General features: G+C 48.2%; 2 long non-coding RNA genes across 5 annotated transcripts in view; one reads left to right on the top strand and one right to left on the bottom strand.

The window, feature by feature from the left end:
• The window catches only part of LOC144768275 (uncharacterized), a 226,283-nt gene extending 211,840 nt beyond the window's left edge, over positions 1-14,443 (bottom strand). For all 3 annotated transcript variants that reach the window (XR_013598516.1, XR_013598517.1, XR_013598515.1), the window contains exons 1-2: positions 14,238-14,443; positions 13,820-13,913 (exon numbers count right to left, since the gene is read on the bottom strand). This is a non-coding gene — a long non-coding RNA (uncharacterized LOC144768275). The remainder of the gene's footprint in view (positions 1-13,819; positions 13,914-14,237) is intronic.
• A 33-nt stretch (positions 14,444-14,476) lies between these two features.
• Positions 14,477-23,899, top strand: part of LOC144768276 (uncharacterized) — a 337,152-nt gene continuing 327,729 nt past the window's right edge. For both annotated transcript variants that reach the window (XR_013598519.1, XR_013598518.1), the window contains exon 1: positions 14,477-15,186. This is a non-coding gene — a long non-coding RNA (uncharacterized LOC144768276). The remainder of the gene's footprint in view (positions 15,187-23,899) is intronic.

Genomic DNA, 23,899 nt, shown 5'->3' on the forward strand with positions numbered 1-23,899 from the left:
CCACGGAGGGCCCACCGCCAGACCCAGAAGCAGAGGAAACCAGGAGCGGCGAGGCCAATAAGGAAGAACAGCCACCACCTGAGCCCCCACCCGACGAACCTTCAGCAGGAAAGCAGGGATCAGAGGAAAGGGGGGGAACGCATAGAGAAACCAAGGAGGCCAAAGGACAGACAAGGCATCCACCCCCCAAGCCCCCGACTCCGGGGTCCTGGAGCAGAACAGGGGAAGCAAGGCATCGGACCGGGAGGCAAACAGGGCCAGAACCGGAGTCCCGAATCTCCGGCAGAGCAACCGGAAAATCCGAGGGGCCAGGCACAGGGAGAGAGAGGACGGGAACCTCCGACTCAAGGAATCGGCAACCACGTTGTCCACACCCCGAATGTGCACAGCAGAGAGAGCCACCAGATGACACTCGGCCCAACTCGCAATTGCACAGGCCACCAAATTCAAGGAGAGGCAGCGGGTACTGCCCTGGTGGTTGATGTAGGCCACAGTCACAGTGTTGTCCGACCTCACCAACACGTTGCACCCCAGAAGATGATCCTTGAGAAGGCGGAGAGCCCTCTCCACCGCAGACAGCTCCCTCCAATTGGAAGAGCGGTGCGACTCCGAAGGAAGCCAACGTGCCTGCACCGACCAACGGCCCAGAGTCGCACCCCAACCGAAAGCGCTGGCATCAGTCGTCAACACCAAGGGAGCTGGAGGATGGAACCACATGCCCCTCGACAGATTCGAAGAGTCCAGCCACCACTGGAGAGCAGACACCAACTCCGGAGTCACAGGCACAGGAATCGAGAAGTCCTGGACAGGAAAGGAGACCCAACTCTGAACATGCCACAACAGAGGTCGAAGATGAGCCCTGGCCCAGGGCACCGTGAACACGGTGGCAGACATGTGGCCCTGAACCACCAGCCACTGCAGCAGAGGAGCTGAATCCCGGGAAAGCAACCTCCTCAACAGCAACTGAAGACGCAGAATCCTGGACTCCGGGAGAAAAACCATGCCCAGAACTGAGTCGAACACGGCCCCAATGAAAGTCCTCCGAGTGGCAGGCTCCAGGTGACTCTTCGGCAGATTGACCAGGAACCCATGATCCTCGAGCGTACGCATGGTCAAGGAAAGGTGGCGAGACATGACCTCTGGAGAAGGAGCCTGCAGCAGCCAGTCGTCCAAGTAAGGAAAAACGGATACCCCCAGGAGATGGAGATGAGCCACCAAGGGAGCCGCCACCTTGGTGAACACCCTGGGGGCGGACCGGAGACCAAAGGGGAGGACGCAAAACTGCCAGTGACGACCGTCCAGGCAGAAGCGCAGGAACTGCTGATCCACCAACGCCATCGGAACATGAAGGTATGCATCCTGGAGATCCAGAGAGGTGAACACCCAGCCCTCCTGGATCAATGGGATCACCCTCTGCAAAGTATCCATTTTGAAAGTGATCTTGCGCACAAACAAGTTCAGGGCCCGAAGATTGATGACAACACGGAAACCCCCCGTGATCTTCGGGACCACAAAGACAACCGAATAAGTCCCCAGTCCACGTTCCAGGGGGGGGACCGGGACAATCGCCAGTTTGTCGAACAGGACCTGAACACCCTCCAACAACCCCAGACGACGAGACGGGTCCGAAGGCAATGGGGTCACCACAACACCCGAGGGAGGTGGGGGAGACAGGAACTCTATCCGGTAACCCCTGGACACAACATCCAGTACCCACTGGTCGGAGGTCGTCAACAACCAAGCAGGGAGGAACAGCCGCAGTCTCCCACCAACCGCGGGCCGACCACCAGCGAGAACGGGCACCGGAGCGGCGTAGTCAGGAACGAGGAGCGCCAGACCCACCATCCGGCTGGGGCTTCTTCTGGAACCTCCGAGGAAAGGACCCACGAGCACCACGCTGGCCTCTAAACGAGGACTGCTGAAACCTGGAAGGCTGGCGAAAGGACCTCGCATTCGAAAAGGAGGATCCCTTATGAGAAGGGGCAGGACGGAAGGACAAAGAATGCTTCCTCTCCTTGAAAACCTTATGGAGCTTGTCCTCCAGTGCGTCCCCAAAAAGAAGAGAACCTGAAAATGGCAACCGCAAGGCCATAGAACGCTGCGCCGCATCCGTCTTCCAACCCCGCAGCAACAAGTTCCGACGGGCAGCCACAGAGGAACCACAAGACAGAGCAGAAGCCCGGACTGAGTCAAAGGCAATGTCTGAAAGGAACTCCGATTGACGTTCCATAGACTCCAGCAACTCCGGACAAGTGCCCCCCTCCTGCATAGTAGAAAACAAAGTCTTGGTCAGCCAACAAAGACTGCGCAACATAAGCACCATAAACACCCGACCGAAGAGCCAGGTGAGAGCCAGCATAGGATTTCTTCAGCGCAGAGTCAATTTTCTTATCAACTCCATCCTTCAGGATATTATCATCAGCCATGGAAGGCCGACCCACCAGGGAAGCAACAATAGAGTCCACCTGCACCGAATCAGGCAGGGCAACCTCCGAATCCTGCAAAGGATACAGCTTAGACATGAACCTGGGCAAAGAAATATGGTCCGGGTCTTTCCACTCCTTAAGAAGGACATCCATAACAAAGGGGTGGACGGGCATGGAAGAAGACACAGGCCTCCGAAACTGCGGCAGAACAGCATCCTGGGAGGTACTGGCCACAGAGACCTCAGGGAAGCCCATATTCTCCCTAACATGACCAAGAATATCAGGCAACAGCTCCTTCGAAACGTACTTGCCCTGCAGATCCACCGCACCCAAAGCGGACTCATCAGAGGAAGCAGAGGAGGAGATATCAGAATAAAGGGGAGCAGGAGACTCCGAGCGACCCTCAGCACCCTACTTTGAAGCCTTGAGCTCGGACAGCGTCTCCAAAATCAACAGCTTCAGCCTTTTCGAGTCACCCAGACCAGCACTCCGACCAGCAGGGGCAGAATCACCACTGTCGGAAGAGGATAACCCAACAGGAGAGACATGCTTTCTCTTCCTATGGTGTTTCCCCATTATGAACAGCAAAGACACAGCAAACCAGCAAAGCAACACAGCAACTCCACAAGTGGCACCGAAGAAAAGAAAACAAAATCCCGCCATAAATAGGAGGAAAACACTCACCCCACAGCTGCAGCCGCTTGGAAACCGAGGATGTAGAAGGAGGCGGCAGAAAAACGAGTCATCCAGGAGCACCGACGAAGGAAAAACACCCCGAGTCACCAATGCGGAAAGGAGACGATGACGTCATCGCAAGGATCCGAGCAGCCAATCCAGGAAGGAAGCCAGGGAAGCCAGGGAACCCAGAGCCCACCCGGGTGCCCGCTCAAGCAAAAATGAGGCTCCGAGGACGAGAACGGTATCCCGCGTCCAGCCCCTACAATGCGGCCTCAATCATAGGAAGAAACGGCCCCCGCACTGCCAAGCGAAGGGAGGGGCGGAACCGGAGCCAGGAGGTGAGCGCGCCCCGCCCGAAAGGACCGGAGAACGCGGGCAGCCAGTCCGCCACCAACCGTCCAGGAAGCGAGTGCTCCACCACATGGCCCACACCCCAGCGACCGGCAAAGTCAGGGCGCGAGGGCAACAGCCCAAACGTGCGCGGAGACAAGGAAGAGTCCAGGATCCAGGGGCAAAAACCACGGGGACCCGAGAAGCCCCGCAACCCAGGGTCCCCGCCACGAGCGAAGTGCAGGAAGCCCAGCAGCCTGCCTCCAAAAAGGTCCCACGTAGGTCCATGAGCACCCCCAGGGCCCAGCAAAGGAGGAACACCACAGGACAACCGAAGCAGGTAAGTGCCCGGCACTCACCCAAGCGTCACCCATCAGCATCCAACCGACAGGAAACAAAACAGGATTTGTTTCTGGTGGTGGGGTGTATTATAGCACCTGAGAGGAGGGTGGGTGGAGTCAGAAAGCGTTTCCTGTTTTGTTTCCTGTCGTGTGGAATACCTCATGAGTGATGACTGGGTCGAGGACGAGGGACGTAGAGGTAATGGCTGTGCTCAGTCTGTGTCCTGTTTTCGTCTGACAGTGGTGAGTTTTTGGATAACGAGGCGGTAGCCTCATTACTCCACATTCATTGAGTTTTTTAGTAGCTGTTTAGGTTGTCTTATTGATGTGTGACGCTTTGTCACAGTTGAGGTTGTATCTCAAGGTCAGCGCTGTGATAGGCCGTGGGCAATTTGGTTTGCAGAAGTGTCAGCAAGTTTTATCACAGAGTCTTGTTTTCGTCTGTCAAATGTCTTCTGGCGGTGATGAGCTTTTGATGGCTGCGGCGGCGGTTGCCTTCGGACAGTGATAAGTTTTGGGTGCCTGCTGGGGCGGTTGCCGTCTGGCAGGGATGGGTTTTGCGTACCTGCCGGGCGTTTGCCTTCAGGCAGTGATGAGTTTTTGGATGCGGTGTTGCTGTTTCAGTTTCACAGGGTTAGCGCTTTGATGGGCTGCGGGTAACGGTCAAATGGGTTTGTAGAAATGTCTGCAAGTTTCCTAATCAGTGGGTTTTCTTTTTGATCCAGTCCTTTGTAGAATGTCCTGTTAAGTTTGAGGAGATGGTCGTCCAACATCTCAACGCCTAGGTCTCTGTGGAGGTCTGCTGTTCGTGTGAACATAGGAGCACCTGCTGCAATCTGTAAGGCCTTGCTCTGTAGTCTCTGTAGATCTGTCCGAAGCTGCGAGCGGCAGCCACTCCAAACTGGTGAAGCGTATGTCATAGTTTGTTGAATTATTGCGGTGATTGCTTGCACCTTGCTGTGCATGGGCATCGACTTGGTCTTCAGGAGTGGGTATAATGCAGCCAGTTTGGTTGCTGCTTTCTGGCAGGTTTTTTCTATGTGGTTTCTCCAGCTGTGTTTGGAGTCCAGAGTCACCCCCAGGTAGGAGCTACTGTTTTCCCATTTGATCTCTTCCCCATTGAGGAGGATCTGTGGATGTTTCCTGTTCAGCTTCCTGGTGAATAATGTTGCCGTGGTTTTGCGTGTGTTCAGGGTGATCTGCCAGTCGATGTACCATTCGAAGAGTCTGCAGAGCGATATCTCAAGGTTCTTAGCCACTTCTTTGTCGCTGAAGGATTGGGAGAAGATTGCAACATCATCGGCGTAAAGGGCAAGATCAGTCTTTTTCAGGTCCGTGGGGATGTCGTTTGTGAATATATTGAAGAGGAGTGGTCCTAGGTTAGATCCCTGAGGCAATCCAGCAAGAATTGGGCGTGGCGTTGAGCATTCTTCTCGTACTGCCACGTGAAAGGTCCGTTTTGACAAGTAGCTAGTCAGCAGCTTAACCAGGTAGCTTGGAAACTTGAGCTTGATAAGTTTGTAAAGCAGTCGCTCATGCCATACTCAGTTGAATGCTTTGGCTACATCCAGAAAGACTACTCCAGTAGACTTGTCGATGTTGAATCCATGGCTAATGATGTCCACAACTCTGAGGAGATGGTGGTTGGTTGAGTGGTCTTTCCGGAACCCAAACTGTTCTTTGGCGAGGAGGTTTTCGCTTGTCGCAAAGTCCACGAGACGGTGTGCTTGCACGGTTAGGCCTGAAGGATGCCTCTAGTGTGTCAGCGAAAACCTCGGCCTTGTTCCTGTTGCTGCACGCCAAGTGAGTCTTCCCTTGTATCGGTGGGTTTGGATCCTTCTTTCCAGTCAAGCGTCGGGTCATTCTCCAGAGAGAGTTGTCTGAGTCCTTCAAGTTAGCTGTAGCTGCTTCCCATTTTTCACCTCTGTGCTGGCTTATTTGCATCTTCAGCTGTCTTGTCAGCTCATTGTACTTCTTCAGCAGGTCGGGGTGCGATTCCTTTGCCACTCTCTCCGGGCTCTGTTCTTGTCAGCTATCGACTGCTTGATGCCCTTCGGGAGGTCGTATTTAGAGCATCGTTGGAGTTTCTGCTCAGGAACGCTGCGCTCAATAGCAATGTGGACTGCAGCTGTGAAGTGGTGAACCGCCTGGTCAATGTCTTCAATGCCGCGTAGGGGGCCAGGGATCAGTATCTCCTCAAGGCTTCTCTTGTATAGGCTCCAGTCCGCCTTCTTGAAGTTGTGCCTGGTGCCCTGTTGTTGGTCTTCAAGTATGTCTCCAACTGTGATCAACACTAGGTTGTGGTTGGACGTCAGCGCTGTTAAGGTTTCAAGCTCCATAGAATGGGAGAGATTCTTCATGACGACGATGTCCAGAAAATCCGGTTTATCTAGTGCAGAGCCTGGATAGTGTGTTGGTTGAGTCGGGCCGGCCACTACAAAGTCCTCCTTCTTTGAGTGGGCAAGTAGGGCGTGTCCTTTGCTGTTTACCGTGCGAGAGTTCCAGCACTGGTGCTTGGCATTAAGGTCGCCTCCAATTAATGTTGGGATGCTGGGGTCTAGTAAAGCATCCAAGTCCTTTGGGCTTAGCTTGCCTGGGGGTGAGTAGGCAGCAATCAGCCATAGCAGGCCTGCAGATGTCTGAATCTGTATGCCAGTTGCTTCAATACTCCCCACTGGTGGTAGTGAGATCTCGTGGTACTTCACTTTTGTGCTGACAATCACCACTGTTCCTCCGCCCTTGGCTCCAGTGGTGCGATCTGTGCGGCACACCCTGTGGTTTGCTATGTTGAGATTCTGGCTTCCTTGGAGGTGGGTCTCGGAGATAAGCGCTATACTCACATCCATGGTTTCCATCAGGTGCAGGAGTTTTGTAGTTTTCTTCTGAATGCTGTAAGCATTCCACATCAAGAAGAGGGAGTTTCCTTTAGATTTTGCTGCCATTGCAGGTTTTTTCTTCACCATGGAAAAGTCTGGCGATAAGATTCGCCACCATTGTCATCACAGGGTGGATGTTCATGTCTGCAACTGTTTTCGCAATCTTTGTGATGAGTTGCTGCCAGTTGATGGCTGAGCCTATTTCACAGGATGGTTCTGGGGCAGTTCGTGGTGGGCTGTCCTGTTTGGGTCCTGTTGCTTCTGCGTATGTTCTTCCATCCACGTGCGCGTTGCTATGGCTGTTGGTTGCATTGTCAGTTGGGATCCTGTGTGCCAATGCAGGTTTGTAAGTCTTCCTTTGTCCCTGGTCCATTGTTGTAGAGTGTAGGGAAGTCTTTTGTGGTTGGGGGGTTTGCGAAGTCTTTCCTTCTTTGCCTTCTGCAGGTAGGGACAGCCGCGATAGCTTTCTGGATGTGGTCCTGTGCAGTTGGCACATATTGCTGGTTCGGTTTCCCGGTTCCTTGGGCATTGGTTAGAGGTGTGCTCGCCTCCACAGCGTACGTACTTTGGCTTCTGATGGCAGAAAGCAGAGGTGTGCCCCAAGCGCTGGCAGTTGTAGCACATGACTGGTCCTCGTTTCCCTCTAGGCGCTTCTGTGGTGAGTGCAGCTGCAGAGCCGTGTGACTGCTGAGAGGTCTGCTGGCTTCCCATCATGGCTTGCCGACAGGGTTACAACAAAGAGGGGAAATTTCTTGTTCTTGTCTGCTGGAGAGGCAATCTGTGTTATGTTTTTGACTGGAAGTCCATTTTCCGATAAGTCCTGAGTGATGTGCCCAAGGGATGCATTTGCTGGGAGTCCCCATATTACAAAGCGCTGGGCTTTTGCGGTGGTCAATGAAAAGGTGTGGTACTCCATTTTCTGATCTGTAAGCATGCTGGTCACACTCCTAGTCCTCTGGTGTGGTGAGCATGATCTTGGCGTGGTCCTGCCGGGGCTTGAAGGGGAAGGTGCAGTGTTCCTCCAGTGGCTCCACAAGGACCTTGTGGGTGGCTACGTTCTTCAGGATGATGGGAGGGATCCGTAGTCGCTTAGTGGGACCTGAAGAGGTCTCGGGTTCAGATGCCTTGTGGTCCTGAGGGTGGGCGTCACTGTCCTGGGTACTTTGGAGAGCCAGACAGCGGTTTGAGGTTGGAATTGCGCTGCTTGCGGGGGTGCTCAGGCAAGCTTTGCTGTTTGCTCTGGTGAGGTTGGGCACGATTTGCGTCCTCTCTTCATCTTAGTGTGCCATTCCATGTCACCTTCGGTGGTGGTGCCGGGTTGAGCCATGACGTCTGCCTCCATGCTCAATTGATGCAGCTTGATGGGGGGTTAAGGGTTTACGCCCTTCTCCTTTCTCTCTTTGGCACGCAGCCTGGCCCCGGTCAAGCCAAGGAGACGCAGGCCCAGCACCTTAGAGGAGTGGGAGAGAGGGCAGAGCTGGTCGGACCGCAAATCTCCCGCCGATAATCAGAGTGCTAGATAAATCAAGCAAAGCGCAGCAATGACAAATTAAATTGTGATCTGAATGCAAAATCAATCAGGCAGCGAAGATGAATCAAGCAAGCAGAGCGCAGCAATGACAAATTGCAATCTGAATATCCAAACGCAAGCAGAGGAAATTATTCAAGCAAGCAGAGCGCAGCAATGACAAAATGCAATCAGAATACAAGATCAAGCAGAGGAAATGAACCAAGCAAGCAGCGCTCAGCAATGACAAGCTCCAATCAGAGTACTAAACCAGTCATGCATGGGAAATTAAACAAGCAACAAAGCATAGCGGAAAAGCTCCCGCCGAAAATTGGAACACAAAATGAGCCAAGCAATGAATCAGGGCAAATCAATCACAAAGGGTAGAAAATGGCGTCCACCAGGCATGTTCTCCTCTCGGCGCTGTGAGCAGGAACCACTTCCCGATCCTGGCGGCCATCCGAAAAATCAGCTGCAAGCAGAAATCGAATCATCCACAAACCAAGTGGATGCGAATCAGCTGCGAGCAGGAATCTTCAGTAATCCTAACTCCGACAAATCCAATGGCCAAAATCAAGTCATCCGGAAATCAAATGGCGGATGTGGATCAGCTGCGACGCAGCTGTGACGTAGGCACTCTCCCGAGCAAAATGAAAATCAATCAAATGATCAGAATCATGATCACAATCGGCTGCGCTCAGGGTTTGAGGGCAGGAGAATATACAGCTCGAGGCTCAGTAAGTATCTGTTCTGAATCCCGCAGGATGGCTCTGTCTAGAGGCAGGCCGTGACGTGTTTTTTGTAGTAGGCTCCGCCCCTACAGCGTGACCCGCCCGAGGTTAATCATGGACCAGCCATACCTGCGTTCACGCAGCGCCCTGCCAGCTCACGCCGCCTCTCCACTGGAGATTAACGCTCCCTGCAGGTCCAAGCTGTGGGGGTATTCTCATTCACTCAGGGAGGTTTAGATTGAATGCAGGCTCAGTCTTGATGTGTTTAATGTCTTTAGCCCGGGGGGGGGGCAGAAGCCATAGAGGGGGTTGGGAGGCAACCACTCTAATGCCTTTGGGGTGCAAACAATTCCAGGTGACCTTTAGCTCCTGGTACTCGCCAGTTAGATGCAAATTGAGTTCATCAAAATGTGCATTTGTTTGGATTTGTTTATTTCTGAAAGTTTCATATTAGAGAGAAGGACGCCCAAGACAAGAGAGCGCCAGAGCCCCTCACCTTAATGCATCTATAATAGAATAGCCCGTCAGTTGCTTTTGATGTCAGTGCAAAATCTACAAATGTTTTACACTATGCTACCTGGCTACCACCAAGAGCGCTACACACCATTTTGTAACTCTTCAATAGAAGTCCTCCATTTAAGTTCTTGCTGTATTTTTCGCTGCTCTTCTTTCTGTTTATCTGCCTCATGGTTCCTTGTCCTGTGTGAAAAAGCCCACACGTCTTAAGAGTTGCGACTCTCATATACACAGATTTACCTTTTTGTAGATTCTTGAATTTCCGGGCGTGCTCCTGTATTCACCACCATAGTCATACTTGCGTGTGTCGATTATGGACAATTCGCAAATTTAAGGTTGAATGTGCAATTGTGCACTTTTTTGCTCGTGTTTTCTCCACATGAAAAACAAGCGTGGCCGGTCATGGTGTGGAAGATGTGTACGCGGGGACTGCCTTTACTGGCGGTGGAAAAAAATGTCCCCATTGTATCACGCCCAAGTAAAGCATCCAATCCCCACGTGCACATCTGTCTCCCCGCGTGCACGCTTTGGAATCCGTAACGATTCCAAAAGGACCTCGTCATGGGGAGAGCAGCTTGCTGCTAACGCCAGACGAGACCTAAAAAGGGGGGGAAAGAGGGGCTCTGGGGTGTCAGTGAGGAGGGAAGATCCTAATGGGCCTCTTAGCATAGTTACCCATCCCATGTTTACATCTATTTATTCCGTGTTGTGCATGGCCTTTGCCTAGTCCCTGTGCCCAACTTCCTTTGGTTGTGCACAGTTGGGGTTTGTTTCAGGGCCTGTCGCGCAGTTTACTCCACCAAAGTTATCGGCCCATGAAACTTTTATTGCCCTCGATTATCTTTCAACCCCTGGAGGATCTGGTCAAAACCTGACATAACCATTAGAAATCTAAACCTGCCAAATGACTTCCAAATTTCCTATGGATTCATCAAACTAAGCCACATTTATTCACAAATGAATACTTCTTTGGACCCCCACCTCCACTCAAATCTCTTTCCTCTTCTTGATGGATGTGCATGAAAGTGAGAAAATCAAGAGTAGGCTAACCAACTTCCGTGCACATCCATCATGTGGTGCCAACGTTATTAGTAAATAAAAATGTTTTGACCGCTACTCCTAATCTTTGTGCCTCCCCACAGGATCTGCACAAATTCTACAATAACTGCACATGATGTAATTTGCTAACAGTCAGCCACGTTTGATGCAGATTCATCAAACATTGTTAAAGTTATAAGATTACATTTTTATTTGACACAAAACCTGACATGCCAAAACAAAAACAATGCTTCTAAGCTTCTTCCAAACGTTGTACATATTACTCAGAGTATAATGTTATTAGCAAATGTTACCTTTTTTGTCCCCCTTTTTAACTTGTGCATTTGTGATGAATCTGCCCAAATTTAAAAATACCAAGAGTATGCTATATGTGCATACAACACAATAATTATCCTGGGTGTTTGATGATAATAGATTAAGTCAAGAATAAAGGAGGGAAATCTTGATTTCCATAAATAACAGGATGATTATAAAACATTTGTAGTACATAACTTACTAGGAGATAGTTATTGGTTACACTGGGATACTATTTGGAGTATACATTGAAATTCACATTAAAATTATGTTGCAGATCAGAATGTTGTTAGCAGGGTCCGGATAAAGTGATTTATTGGGTTTTCAAGTAGGTAAAATAAATGTCCTGTCTTATTTTGATTAGGATGTTTATTTATTTGTAAAGTACAATATTTGCCGACAGCAATGAATAGAGACCAACAGGCAGGCAGCATAGAGAAACAATGAACAAACAAGTGTATTTTACGGACCTTTTAAGTTTTCAAAAATTAGAAAAGTAGACAACTTTCCAAAGTTGAGAGCTAATGCCCGAAAGGCTATACCTGCACCAAGGAGCACCTCAAGCAGTAAGAGGGCCTCAGGCTGTAGCAAACGGCAGGGAGCGTAAGGAAATGGGCGTAGCTTGGTCAGTAAGATTGGGGTGTAAACTACAGATTTCCCAACAATCACGCTGGCATATCTTGTTAATAGGGGGGCTTAAGAGGTAGTGGAAAGAGAGAGGAGTGTGGATTGTTTAAACACAATTGTTTTCAAACTAACCAAGCTTTACGGCAGACATGATAGAGAGTGTGTGTGTTTTTGTCTGTGTGTGCATGTAAAAAAACAGGGTGAACCCTGACTGACGTACCATACCGGACTGAGCACCTGCACCCAACTATTCACTACAGAATACATTTTTTAGGGAGGTGTAAAACCCCAACCCCTCCCCCCCCCCTGAAACTATGCCCCTGGTAGGGAATCACCTTTTGTAACAGAAAAGTAGGGTCAGTTTGCTAGAATGCACAATGAGAAATACATAGAGCCTCAAATAGGTCATCCAGCATAGAGACAAAATATATTCTCTTTACACAGTAACAATCACTAATAGGCATTCCAGAATGTTCATTTGATCATTGCTATCTGTTGGGCTTGTATTCCTATTGTGACATCATTCCCCAGATGATCCCTTGAAATTGTGTTCTTTGCTTTACTAGAAACCAGTGGAGGGAACAGCTAGCATGCAATTCATATTAATATTTACACTGATCGCACACCAATGTTACGGCAATTGAAGCTTGGCAATACGATAATGCAGAAGACCAAGATACATGGTGCAGTAACTTTCAGTAATCCTTGGGCGGTCAGGGGTTACTGGGTCAGATTATATCAAACAGAGCTGTCTAGTCTACCACTGGTGGCTAAAGTCTTACCCATGCTGGAGACAGGTTTTACAAAGCTGGTAGTACCACGCGGGTTGATAACGCGGACGTTACATCGTCCGGGTTGTTACCACGCATAGCATTACATCGCAAGTCGTTTCAACGACTCGCGCTAGATGGCGTGCAACACCAGGGAATGTGTTGGATTTTAAGTCCAACCCATTCCCTGCTGTTGCGCTAACTGGAGTAGGAATAGTAATTTATACTATTCCTAAGTCCAGCGTGCCATCTAGCGCAAGTCGTAGAAACGACTTGCAATATAATGCCATGCGTGGCAACAATGCGGGCGATGAAACATCCGTGTTGTAACCTACTGCATGGTATTTGCTCGCGGTGTAACGTCATATATTCTACCCATGCTGTTTCACCCAAACTATTCACAAAGTGCACTCCTTTAACACTTGGCTCTGAGGATAGCTAAGTTGAGCAGTCCAGGTAGGAAGTGTGGGGTTAGAAACTAAGCACTCAATAGACATGGTGTAACAGTCAATAAACTACTGTCCAGTCAGTACTTGTTAAGAAAACCAGAAGTTCTTTAATGATGCAAACACACACACTGGAAAAGGCAGTGTATATGACACATAGGGCGGTAATTATGGAATACTAATGGAAAACATTGGCCTTGGTGATTTGAGGACTGTGTTTAGGCAATTACATTGGCCTTTGGTCTATTAGGGGAACTTCACAGCAGAGTTCACTGGGGTGGGTCTTGTGGGGTTTGCTCTTTCCCTAAATCCCTCTTTTCCCTCTAGCTAATAACATTTCTCTCATCCCTTGTAGGATAATGACACAGTACCTTTCTGACCTTTGTGGAATAGTTTGTGAAGTAGTCCTGTGCAGGAAGACCCTGCACATGTTACTGTCAGTGGGAGTGTACCGATTCCTACCAATGTTTGTGGACACGAATCCGGCCGAGCTGTTCAAACCTCTGTGTGGGACGCGTGCTGACACTCAAAACCTTAGATGAGTCAGACTGTTTGGTTCTCCACTCATGCTGCTTCTAGAGCACAAACTGGGGCAAGTGCATCAGCTCCCCACAGCCCCTCCATCTCCACTTTGAAGTCCAGGCTCAATGTCTCCGGGCTAGGAATTTTCTGTCCAGAGTTTGCAGACCCACTAATCCCAGGCCCAGCGATACCAGGAATGTTAGGATAGCCCTAATCAATTCTCATTACACCGCCTGCCTCTTGGGTTACTGCAACAGGCCACTCATCATGGAATCTTTGTATTGTGTTTAAGCAGTTTACTGTACAGTGAGAGAGAGGCAATTTGTAGACCAACCCGGGGCTAGCTTAAACAAACTTCTTAGGCAATGGTTTTTGGTTCTGTGTGTTTGCACTTAGGTGCTATTTAGCACCACGTGACATTTGTGAGGGTGTGCTATTTTGCACCAATTCTTTTCAAAGCAGATAGTGAAGGTTCACAGTAGAAAATATCAATACTGAATGGAATACCCTGACAAACATGTAATACAGTGCTAAACAACACCTTGGTGCAGATAAGCAAAGACGAAAAATATCACCCTAGCAGGCAGTTTATGTAATCGGGCCATTGGTGAGGTCTGCCTCTGCTCTTTCAGCAAAAGGAAAAAAATATTTCTGTGTTTTTTTTGTTTAAGATTACAAATATTCACAACACTTTACCTCTTTGGATTTCCTTGATTGTTCATCTCTGCAGAGCCTAGGATTGCCACTGGACCAGTATTCACTTACATTGACATTATTTTCCTGACAAGGCCTGTAACAAATGATGGGAAAAATAAAGAAAAGGTTTTGTAAATTGAAATATGAAATAAAAAAAACGAAAACGCAAGACTTCAAAAGCGTGTTATAACTGAACTGTCATCCCTATTCCTACATTATTATAAAGCAGATTTGTCTTATTGAAAAGGAGCATATAATAAATAGTATTTATACAAAATCTTAATAACTTGACAGCACCCGACCTATGCGGAATCTCATAACATGAATAAACGGTTAGTTTTTTTGACCGAGGAAGTTGGCATCCCTAGCGCCATGGCGCACTTTTCTATATTGCCCTCAAAACTGATCCCAACCTCACCCTTCGGTTTCATGGTCTGGTCTCCTCCTGCTGCGTCAAGAAATTATTCCTTTCACTCTGCTATTATAATAAAACCGAACAAGTAATGGCAATTGATGTCGGAAACAGCCCCCTTCCTTTTGCCTGGGCTTGAAAGAAAAGCAACCGCTGCGCGAAGGCTCTTCCACTGAGCCCGAAGCCGCGCCCTAAAGTCACCGGCTGCACAACAGAAATGTTAATTACCTTGATAACGTCCCTCTCCTATTTCCATTGCCCTTCCATGGTTGTGCGCGTGGATTCCACGCGTACGTACAAGCTTCGCGAGTTTGGCGGTTGGGGTGGCGCGTATTTGGAAGGTTATATATACCTGATAAGGAATACACCCTGTGGCTCCTGTCGTCACTACAGCTAACAACGTAGTGAATTAAACGTTGACCTAGTTAGCAGAAAGGCACTAGGAGTGACGTAGTATTTTGCATAAATAGCACGGCGAACAAAGTTTCAGACTAGTTCAACGGAACGGTGCCAGTTTTAATTAACGTGCTCCAGTGTCCTCGACTCTGTCGAGACTCCTCATTTATCCGGTCTAATTTTAAGCAGCGCCTTAGCCTACAGCCAATAGCCGGTCGGGGAATTTTTCACTGAAAAACAGGCTCCTGAGCTCACACCAAAGTCAACCAAGGCTCGAATAGGTTTAGAGCAGTGCTTCGGTGGGCGCGAGGGGTATGGTTTGAAAAAGTTGCTTACGTCCGCCCATGCGCTACGTCTGAGTATGGGCTGGTGCATTGTACGGAAAGTACTGCTCCATGTTAACCTTCGCTTAGTTCTGTTTGGGCCTGGCCTAGTGGACCCACGCTGTTCTTCTCTTGCCTGCTGTGAGTGGCCGTGGCGACAATGTGCCCTGGTTTTCCGTAAGCAAAACGGTCGCACCGACGACCGGAGGTTTTGACGCAGACCTGGCGGCCCATGGGTAAGGAGACTGATAAATAATTTTTTTAAAGCACGTTCTTTTTTATATATCCTCATACATTAAATTTGCGTGGATTATAGAAAACGAGACAACAAGACCTTATTAGCGCTGGTGTACTCTTCTGCCGAAGAAGCCAATCGCCTATATATCGTTTTATTATTATCATTCTACAGCAGGGGTTGTAAACTCGTCCTCAGAATAGGTGTCCAATAATAAACTTAGAGCCCAGTCAAAATATCGAGTTTTAAAAATCGTGAAACAGAAACATTGACAGCAAGAATATCGTGGTCAAGAATATTGACTTAAAGGTAAGAAATATCGATTAAAAAATATAGAAGTCATTATTAAAGTTTGCAAAAAGATAGTTTAAAATATTGATTTTTTTAATTAGTGTTATGTATTTTAGTTTATATTTTAAATGCATGTTTTGTATAAGTATTGTAAATGTTTTTTAATATATGTGTTAAACTTTTAGTAGTTATTAATTTTATATTAACTACATTTTGGGTTTTTAGTTCGTAGCCTGTTGTGGGTTTATAGGGGAATTGGGTGGGAAGTAATTTAATTATAGTAAATTAATTAATCTATTTATTAATATTTTTTATTGTTTGTATAATGTTAATTGTGTTTTTAATTTGTTGGGGTACATTTTAGGTGCAGGTTATGGGGTTTATGGGGTAAAGGGTGGGAAGTAATTTATTTTTAATAATTAGTTATTGATTAATAATAATTCATGAATTGACATTTACTTATGGTAATTGTGTAAATAATTTTAGGTGGGAAGTAATTTCATTTTAATTAATGATTAGTTGATAATATTATTTAATTGATAATTAATCAGTGTAATTATTTTTTGTATGTGGATTTGGGGTTTTTAGAGGTGAAGGGTGGGGAGTAAATTAATTGTACTTACTTTATAATTAGTTACTAAATACTAATAGTTATTTAATTGAAAAAGCTTTTTAATTGTGTAACTTATTTTTTTATAGTTTAATTTAAGGTGTGAGTTGTGGGGATTATCGGTGTAAAGGGTGGGGAGTTAATTACATTTTATGTGTCTCAATTTGTTTTTTAATTAATAATATTTGTTGAATTGATAATTAATTATGTTAATTATGCAAATAAGATTTTTATCCGATGTGAGTTGTGTGGTGTTATAAGGTAGGAAATTAATTGACAAAATGTTTGTAATAATTAATGTTTTTGTTAATAAATATTTACTAAGTAAAAATATTTATGTTTGAAAATGATTTTTTTATTTTATTTAATATAATTGTAGGTCTCTGTGATATGCATTTAACATTATATTATGTTTTTATTTTTCATTTTTGACATTAAATCTATTTTTATTTTTAACATTTATATTTTTTTATTTACTTTAAAAAAAACAATTTTTATTTTGTTGATGATATTTTGTTTAATTTTAATTTTGAACTGACTGGAGTGGGAATAGTACATTTTGTCCCTCCACTATCCAACACTTTCCCTATTTGATGCACTGACTGGAGTGGGAATAGTAAATGTTATCCCTCCGCTATCCAACACTTTCCCTACTGTTACACTCACCGGAGTGGGAATAGTAAATTTTACCCCTCCGCTATCCAACACTTTCTCCAGTGTTGCACTCACTGGAGTAGGAATAATAATTTTTACCCCTCCGCTATCCAACACTTTCCCTACTGTTGCACTCCTTGGAGTGGTAATAGTGATTTTTATCCCTCCGCTAGCCAACATTTTTTCGACTGTCGCACTCACTGGAGTGGGAATAGTAAATTTTATCCCTCCGCTATCTAACACTTTCCCTTCTGTTGCACTCATTGGAGTGGGAATAGTAATTTTTACAACTTCGCTATACAACACTTTCCCTACTGTTGCACTCACTGGAGTAAGAATGGTAAATGTTACCCCTTCGCAATCCATCACTTTCCCTACTGTTGCACTCACTGGAGTGGGTAATGTAAGTTTAAAGATTTTTGAATAGTTTAATATTTTAATTTGATAGATTTTTTAAATAGAATGTATGGTATTGGTATATGTATATATATTTATTTGTTACATTTTTATATCATTTAAACATTATAAAACAGATTCAAATATTAGTTTAATAATTGTTTTAAAGTAAATATATGTGTGTTTAACTTTTTTAAATTACGTTTATTTGTTATATTTGTTAAAATGTATATTAAATCTAATTTCGTTTTTAAAATTACTTTTAATCTTTAATATAGTATTTATTAATTTATTTTATATATATATAAAAACAATATTTTGTACAACTATATTTATGACATCGATATTTTTTTACTTACCATTATAAGTATAGGATGTCGATATTTTTGACTTCGATATTTTGCTCATGATATTCTTGCATGGAGATATTTTGGGTGTTTATATTTTGTCAGTGTATCAGCCCGATCTACAAAGGTAAACAGACAAAAGTCCAACGTTACAACTTTCGGAATTCACAAAGGGCATTTACGAGTAGTAAAGTTAGACTTTTGTCTCAGTTAACTTAAGACCAAAACTTAAGTTTAACTGAGACAAAAGTCTAACTTTACTTCTCATAAATGCTCCTTGTGAATACCTAAAGTCTTAAAGTAAGACTTTCGTTCAGTTTACCTGTTTACCTGTTTACCTTTATGAATCCTGCCCTAGGTGTTTAGCTTTGAGTGTTCTGTGGGGACTTTTTGGCTTGTCACTTACGCAAGGTTTTTTTTTTAAACTTTTTTTTTTTTTATTGTTGCATCTGCAAGAAGAAACAGTAAGATATTTCGGCAGTCGGCAGGGCGTCAACATTCCCCCACTGTCCGCTGCATGCGCAACTTTTGATACTATTCGTCATGTTATTCCATATGTAACTACAATTTTAACATTATAACAGTAAACCAAAGCAGCGCACCCCCTCCCTCCTCCCCCACACCCAATTCCCAACCCCCATACCAGAGTATATGCCGTCGGGCTGTTCCTGGTCTACATTGTGCTTTATGCGACAGCTGGCGAGTCCCGGGCCCTCCCGTCATTCAGTTCCCCCCCTCCTGGGCCTCCCTCCAATCCATGGTGCTGTCTCCATTTTGTCCACACTCTCTTAAACTTTTTGGGGCAGCCCCTCGCTTTATAAGTCACTCTTTCAGCTGCCATGTACAGGTCCATGCCTCTCCTCCACTCCTCAATGTCTGGTCGTTCCGCCGCACCCCAGTACTTTGCAATGTCGCGCTTAGCCACCACTAAGGCCAATACCAAGAAGATAAGCAGGGGGCGCGGTAGGTCAACCTCAGTTGTCATGCCTAGTAAAGCCAATTTAGGGTCTCGCGTCAAAGCCAACCCTAGGATCTCCTCTAGCTCAGTGAATATTTGTCCCCAGTACGTCTGTATGATGTCACAGGCCCAGATCGTGTGGTAAAAGTCTCCCCTGTCGTGGTGGCACCTAAGGCATGCTGGGTCAGTTATTCTCCCCATTTTGAGGAGGCGTACCCTGTCGAAATAGGTTCTGTGGAGCACGTTTAGTTGGATGAGGCGTAGCCTAGATTTAATCGCCACCTCACGGGGATGCATCAAGACAATTTCCCAGTCTAAATCCTCCATTTCTCCAACATCTGCCTCCCACACACTCCGCAGCCTTGCCAAGTCGCCTAACATGTGGTTTGTCAGGGTTTTATATGTGAGTGATACCAGTTTACCAATGACCTGCTCTTGGAGTAGCCTACCCTCTAGCGGTGAATATTCTGGGATGTCTATGAGTGAGATGTTTTGTGCCCTCCATGCATGTCGCAATTGAGCGTACTTATAGAACTGTGTGGTATGCAACCCAAAGTCGTCCCTGAGCATCTGAAACGACTTCAGCTCCCCCCTTGCAATGACATCTCCAATGGTGGATATTCCTATGTCGTCCCATCTCTGGAAACAGCGTAGCTTGCTGAGTTCACTCAGCCATTGGCCGTGCCACAGTGGCGTCTGTCGGGTAGGCTTCTTGTCCCACCCCATACGTCTAATAGCCCTCTTCCAGGCGTGTATGGTAATCACCGTGGCCGGTAAGAGTGAAGTCTGTACCGCCCCCCCATATAGATAGTAGAAGAAATTTCTGTGCGACATAGTGGAGCGTTCCAGGGCGTACGTGGGGTGGTCAGCAGGCGCGTGGAGCCATTCGTTAATCGGGGCGAGGTGTTCCGCCCAGTAGTACGCCTCTAGGTTAGGGAGTGAAATCCCCCCACTGTATTGATGGCGTTGCAAGGTCGACAAGGCCACCCGGGGTTGTTTCCCCAGCCCCAAGAACGCCCGGAGTTCTGCGTGTATTGTGGTTATGGTAGTAGCCGGTAACTGGTAGTATTCGTTTTGGAGCGCATACAAAAACTTCGGGAGTACAATCATTTTGTACATTGCCGCTCGGCCCAAAATGGTGAGCGGCAGGTGTCTCCATCTGGTCATCTCCGTCGTCGTGCTATCCATGATCCGTTTTATATTCTTTTGAAAGGAGAGTTCCTTGTCCAAGGTGATGTATACACCTAGGTACTGGAATCCCGTCGGAGTATGTATTAGCTGCTCCGGGAGGTACTCTTCTCTCTCCCGACCCTGGGGGTCATAGAGGACAGATTTGTGCCAGTTTATGGTGTGACCCGCTCTGGCACCAAAGCCGCCCAACTCCCTGAATAGTTCCGGGATCGTAGTCTCCGGTTCAGTGACATACAACAGCACGTCGTCTGCGTACATGGATAGTTTTTCCTGAGGTGCGCCTGGGTGCCCCCCTGAAAAGCCCTGTATCGTCGTATTCTGTCGAATCCTCACCGCTAGGATTTCTATAGTAAGCGTAAACAGGAGCGGGGACAGCGGGCATCCCTGACGGGTTCCCCTGCCAATGTGGAATTCGCGAGACAGCCTCCCGTTGACCCGAACCCGCGCTCTCGGGGCTGTGTATAAAAGGTGGACCCATTGTTGGAACTTGGGGCCGAATCCGAATCGATGTAGCACCGCCAGTAAGAACGGCCAGTGCACCGCATCAAAGGCCTTCTCTACGTCGAGGGAGAGGAACCAATGGGGCTCCTTCCTCCCCCTAACCTCTTGCAACCAGTTATGAGTACGACGGAGGTTCAACTTAGTTGCCCTATCCGGCAGGAACCCCGATTGATCCATATGGATAAGGTCCGGCATGACCGTCCGCAGACGTTTGGCTAGAATGGTGGCCAAAATCTTTACCTCCATGTTAAGGAGCGATATGGGGCGGTACGAAGCACATTCTCCCTTTGGCTTGCCCTCCTTATAGATTGGTACAATTGTAGCCAGCGCGAGGTCCGGTGGTAAGCGTCCCTCCCGGCGGGCCTCCGCGAACAGGGTTTTTAAGTGGTGTGTTAATAGATCGGCTGTCTTTTTGAAAAATTCCGCCGGGAAGCCATTCGGCCCGGGCGTTTTCCCCGACTTCAGGGTGGCTATGGCGTCAGCAATTTCTTCCAGGGTAACCTCAGCCTCCAACGTCTCGCAGGCCTCGGTGGACAGCACAGGCACTTCTGCCTCTCCCAAGTAGTACCGTGCGTCGTCACCCGAGCCTAGGTCTCTGGCCTTATAGAAGCGTTCGTAGTAAGACGCAAAGACCTGCGCTATATCTTCGCCCGTATTCACCTGCCTTCCATCTGCCGTTGTGACCTGTTCCACCCACCTCGCCGCTCTTTCTTTTCTACTGAGCCAAGCCAGGAGTCTGCCCGACTTGTCTCCCACGTCGTATAGACGGTGTAGTGTTGCCAACGACTGTGTCCTAGCCTCATTAGACGCTATCTCCCTATAATGTCTTTGAGTATCTAGCAGTTGCCTGAGTGTACCTGAATCCTTATTCTGTTGGTAGGCTACTTCTAGGGCCAGTATCTCCGTCTCAAGGGCAGACACCTCCGCCTGTTGTGCCCGTCTAGCTTCCCCTAATCTGCTTTGTATCCGATCCCTCAGTACCGGCTTCATTGCCTCCCAGAATGTGGCCCCTGAGTCTACTGTTCCTTCGTTTTCGGCTATATATACCTTGATGTCTGCTCTGATACCGCGTAGTATTGCCGGTGTTTGGAGGTCCCATGCCGCTAGGCGCCACTCAGCCCTTTTTCTACCCCTCTCCCGTCCCAACTGTGCATAGAGCGGCGAGTGGTCCGAGATACCCCTTGCTTTGTATTCCGCCATGTCGTTCGGGGTTAGGTAGTCTTTAGATGTGAATATGTAGTCTATCCTCGAAAAGACTCCGTGCGCCCCTGAGTAAAAAGAATATGCCTCCTGTGTAGGGTGGAGCCACCGCCAGACATCAGTGAGCCCTATGGTGTGCATTTGTCGTGCTAGCACCGAACCTACCCTCCCTGGACGCGCTGCTCCAGTACGATCCTGTGCTGTACACATGACGTCATTGAAGTCGCCACCCACTATCTGAACGGTATCCGCTGTATCAAGGAGGATGGCTGTGATGGCTTTGAGGGTGCGGTTTTGGAGTTTCGGTGGTGCATATACTGAGATGATTGTATACCGACAGTGTTTCCATGACCCTTGAACCCCCACATAGGTTCCCTGAGGATCTAGCCATGTATGTGTAATCTGAAATGGAGCTGTTTTCTTTAGTAGAATCGCCACCCCTCTGGAATCTGAGGTATACCCCGCATGTGCCAATGTCACGTAGTTCCCCCGTGCTATAAAAGCACAGTTATTGCCCTTGAGGTGAGTTTCCTGTAGGAGGACTATGTCTGGTGTGACCCTTTTGATGTTGACAGTCACGAGCCCTCTCTTGATCTTTGACCCAAGGCCGTTAACATTCCATGTCAATATGGATATTCCCTGTTCACCCAAATGGGAGGTGTTCAGTGCACTTGCCATTGTGTCCCTTCGGTGTTTATCGTGTCGCTTCCCTGAGGTGGAAGAGAGATGTGGTGTGTAGAGGTGCGCTGCTTCTGTTCAGGAACTGCTTCCCCCCTCCCCCCTTAACTTTCCCCGACCCCAACTCAAGAAACATTGAAGACCATCCCCCCATCCCACCCCCCACCCCACCTCCCTCCCCACCTCCCTCCCCTGTCAGTTGCATCCCAACCTGGGACCGAACCATCCACGGGAGAAGGCCTGTCGCCCTCCCACACATCCCTCCCTTTACTTGTCAAAAACAAAACAATGCGTAGAACTTATAAAACAAGGAAGGGCGTGGTAACTTGCGTGCTCCGTATCGCCGAGCTGCACCACTCTAGTCCCCGGACACCAGTGTAATTCACGAACGTGAGTCCTGTGAGTCCATGGTGGGCGCCCGTCCCGATGAGTCCCGTTCCATGAGCTGAATTTCTGTGACTAGCGGGTGTTCTGAATCCTCCACTATGTCTTCCTCCTCTCCTTCAGACGTGCAGCCCTCCGATACTGTTCCCTCGTCTCCTTCCGATCGGGTTCCGTTTCTCAAGATGCCGAATCTAGAGTTTGTCACCGGGCCAAGACCCGGCGATGCTGATCTGCTTCCTCTCCGATCCTCCGATTCACGGGGTTGGTACGGCATCTCCGGTTTCCGAGTCTTCATCCGTCTTGTTTTTGCTCTCTGCGGTTTCGGTCGCTCCCGGAGCGGCCGTCCTCGCAATGATCTCTCCATCGCTTCCCGGCCTGCCGCCTCTCTACTATTCAGGATGGGACGTTCCTCAAGCCACTGCCATGCGTCCTCGGGATGTGTGAAGAAGAAGGACTAGTCTTTAAAAAGCACTTTAAGCTTCGCAGGGAAGAGAAGCATGTAGGAAATGTTCAAAGACCTCAGTTTTGCCTTCACTGAGTCGAAGGATCGACGCTGTTTCCAGACCTCCTGGCTGTAGTCCGGGAAAATCATTATGGTTGTGTTTTCCCACCGAATCTCACCCCGCTTCCTGGCTTCTCGTAGGATTAGATCTCTATCTGCATAGTTCAGGAAGCGTGCTACAACTGGCCTTGGTCGTGCCCCTTCCGGTGGTTTGGCCAGAAGGGCCCTGTGTGCCCTCTCAATGATGAAGCATGCGGAAAACTGCGCCGTTGGGAATGTAGCTGTCAACCAGTTGTGTAGGAAGGAGGACATGTCCTTCCCCTCGCTTCCTTCCCTAAAGCCCACAAAGCGTAGATTATTGCGTCTGGATCTATTTTCCGCGTCGTCCACCTTCCACAGTAGCTGACGGTGTGAGGCCTGCAGCTCCGCCATTTCTTTCTTCAGCGCTGTTATGGCTACCTCGTGATCGTTTAGTCCAGTTTCCGTCGCCGCCACCCTTTCGGTTAGGTTCCGGAAGTCTTGCCTCAGCAGCGTCACCTCAGAGCCCACCTCACCAATCTTTACCTCCAGGGCCGAGCGGGACGCTTGTATGTCAGTCCTAGAGGCCTGGATGGCTTCCATCAACATCGCCGTATCGGACCGCGATCCGTGTGGCCCGGACTGCTGTTCCACGGCCGGCCGAGGCGCTGCATAGTTATCCATGGGCCCCTGTTTCTTCGTCCTCGTTGCCTGATCTCCCTTCCCCATGGCTTCCCGTTCGTCGGGTACAAGCTTCTGGCGCTCGGCGCCCGCCGCCGACACCCGTCGCCTCGTGAGAGTGTGTCAGGCCCCGCAGGAAGCAGTGGCTCTCCGCCGTGTTACACCGCCTAAGTCCACTCCCAGCAGGGTAACGACCCCTCGGGATCCTCTAGCCTCGATTCCGCAGCTGGATGCCTCCTCAACAATCTCAGCTACACTCCCTGTGGGACTCCGGATGCGGGGGGGGCCCCGTATGAGCCCCGT

This window comes from Lissotriton helveticus, chromosome 7, assembly GCF_964261635.1.
Source record: "Lissotriton helveticus chromosome 7, aLisHel1.1, whole genome shotgun sequence".
In the NCBI taxonomy this organism is placed as follows: Eukaryota; Metazoa; Chordata; class Amphibia; order Caudata; family Salamandridae; genus Lissotriton; species Lissotriton helveticus.